Source organism: Octopus bimaculoides, chromosome 2 (assembly GCF_001194135.2).
Source record: "Octopus bimaculoides isolate UCB-OBI-ISO-001 chromosome 2, ASM119413v2, whole genome shotgun sequence".
Taxonomy (NCBI): Eukaryota; Metazoa; Mollusca; class Cephalopoda; order Octopoda; family Octopodidae; genus Octopus; species Octopus bimaculoides.
In genome coordinates this window covers 58,650,404-58,653,365 of record NC_068982.1, presented here as the reverse complement: position 1 = coordinate 58,653,365, position 2,962 = coordinate 58,650,404, and the positions used below count along the sequence as shown (strand labels likewise).

The following is a 2,962-nucleotide window of genomic DNA, read 5'->3' as shown; positions in this document are numbered from 1 at the left end:
ATATCGATCCTAGTTCTTACCTGGTATTTATTTTATCGATCTACGAAACGCAAAGTCAGCCTCTGCAGAAATTGTCTGAGGTAAATAACCGGCACTCCATCGCTTACGACAAGAAGTGTTCCAGTTGATCCGTTCAACGGAACAGGCTGCTCGTAAAATTAACGTGAAAGCGACTGAGTACTCCACGTGTACCCTTAACGTAGCCAGCCTTCACACATTCTGTGTCACGCTGAATCTCCCTGAGAATACAATGAAGATGGGGGGGGGGTAATGGTAAAGATGTTGGTAGCGGTGGGTAAGATGTCTATGAAAGGTCTTATTGACGATGTTGGAGGTAGTCTGTAAGAGAAGCGTCACTCATGTAGTAGCATTGGTTTAATCGCGCCTTCTGCTAAATAAAAAAAAATTAAAATAAAGTAAATTTAAAAACAGCAATATATTCTAAATTCTAAGGAAGTGAATTGGCATCTGAGACGTCAGATCTGATAGAATACCTTGTAGTTTTATTCCGATTTTCTTCGTTCTAAGTTCAAATCCAGCTGAAGCCAACTTTGTCTATTATCCTTCGGTTCCCACACTTCCCACAAAAAGTATCAAACCACGGCGATAGATTGGCGTAACTATTATAGTCTTGGTCAGGATGTTTTGCGATATCTGTTCCAGCTCTTTGCATTCTGATGACACTTGTGCCAATCTTTGTTGACCTTGAGGCGACAGCCATTCCCTTGGATGAAACTGGTGATTCGGAATTTGGAGTTTTGTCCAGACCTGTGAATACAAGTACTGATACGTAGTCAACCTTGACTGTGCGATGCTATGCAGAGTGCGAGAGATATTTGAGGAAACTTATTTATCAGTATATTACTATCCTCAAACAACAGGGTCTTATAACCAATGCTGCTGGATACGTTGAGGTGCTATAGACAGTTGTTAAGGCCTGGGTGAATAAGTATGCAGTGAAAGGCTATATGCATTTCAGCAACTCTCAGCACTTTCTCACAAAGTCCACTACTATTGCTGCTTCCCTTACTGGTTGTTGGCACTCCGTCGCTTACGACGTCGAGGGTTCCAGTTGATCCGATCAACGGAACAGCCTGCTCGTGAAATTAACGTGCAAGTGGCTGATCACTCCACAGACACGTGTACCCTTAACGTAGTTCTCGGGGATATTCAGCGTGACACAGTGTGACAAGGCTGACCCTTTGAATTACAGGCACAACAGAAACAGGAAGTAAGAGTGAGAGAAAGTTGTGGTGGAAGTGTACAGCAGGGTTCGCCACCATCCCCTGCCGGAGCCTCGTGGAGCTTTAGGTGTTTTCGCTCAATAAACACTCACAATGCCCGGTCTGGGAATCGATTCCGCTGCCCTAACCACTGGGCCATTGCGCCTCCACTCCCTTACTGGTAGTTACTCCGTAAAATCAATATTCCCAGTAAGAAACAAAAAATAACAACAACATCTACTACTACTACTACTACTACTACTACTATCCAAAATCCATCACAAGGAAACCAACGACCAACATCATATAAATTTTGTAAAATATGGGAACAATTTAATTTAAATTATTTCAATTTGTTTTATCTTCTTTTGCAGCATGACTATGTCATCTTAAAAATGATTGAAACTGGCAGCATATTTGATAGAAATGTAAATATTTCGGGGTTTTTTTTGTTTATAATAAAGTTCTCAAAGCATCATTTTGTTTTGTTTTTTGTTTTTTTTTTATAAATTTGCATTTGAAAACTTGTTTTCTTAACGAAACACTTTCAAACTTGGGACACTGGTAGAATGTGTCATATAAAACTAGAGTTTGATTTGAAGAAGATTTGGCTGCTGTTTCTAGGAAATGAAGCACTTGGTGGAGGTGCATTAATAATTCTGCCAGCTCCAATAACAAGTGCAGGCAATATTCAAGTATTTTGATGGCTTTTCCCCCTTATTAGCTATTACTCAATCAACTGAAACAAGTAGAATAGTGTAATTCAAGCATAATAGCAGCCAAATCTTCTTCAAATCAAACTCTACCATCATTTAGAAAATGTGTTACTGAGTACTAGCGAAAAATTGTTACAAACACAGATACGCACAGCGTAATTTATTATATAAACAATATATGCGTATAAATTACCATTTTTCTGTAATTTTGTCTACTTCAAAAGAATACAAACAAAAAAAAAACGGATGAAATATGTCAACAAGGGATTAATACCATATACACCGCCACAACAGTAACTGTATTCAACTGAATAGACGTCAGTGATTGGTTGAAATTATTGAAATAAGACAATTTTTAACATGAAATAACTTCGAATACAAAAATTTTTATCTGTTCTATAACACAAAATATACAAGTATACGAAGTTTGAAAGTGTTTCGGTACCAAAAAACACTACATAAAACATAAATGAAAAATGTTGCCCGTCAAACCATAAAGATCCGAAAACCCGTTTAACCATTTCAGTATATATGTATGAGTGCATTAGTGTGTATGTGTGTGTGCGCGCACGTGTGTATATCTATATCTATTTATATCCTTTAAGTTTGTTTACGGGAAACTCTTTTGAATAAAAGCTCTTATTTTATCATGCCAGCTACAGCATAATGATATCAACAGGCAAAAGCAGTTTTGTGGTTGCACCGAGCTGTGCTGATATAATGTTGGATAAATATGCTGAGACCCCCTTCGGTCATGACTGACCATGGGATTGCACCTAGAAAGTTACCCTCCCAGGCACAAGTCTGGGCAAGGTCGTTTTATGGAAGACCAGCAGTCGCCCATGCATACCAGCCTCCCATTTCCATACCACTTATCCAAGTGATGTCGCAACTCATTTCTACAGCTGAGCGAACATAACAAACAACCCGGTCCGGGATTCGAACCCACAACCTCACGATCGTAAGCCCGACGCTCTAACCACTGAGCCATGCGCCTTCACAGGATATATATATATATATATA

The 2,962-nt window shown here is 39.1% G+C and overlaps 1 long non-coding RNA gene across 1 annotated transcript in view; it reads left to right on the top strand.

The window, feature by feature from the left end:
- LOC128251010 (uncharacterized) overlaps window positions 1-1,813 on the top strand; it is a 176,108-nt gene extending 174,295 nt beyond the window's left edge. The window contains exon 4 of the long non-coding RNA XR_008266921.1: window positions 1,598-1,813. This is a non-coding gene — a long non-coding RNA (uncharacterized LOC128251010). The remainder of the gene's footprint in view (window positions 1-1,597) is intronic.
- The last annotated feature ends 1,149 nt before the right edge of the window (window positions 1,814-2,962 follow it).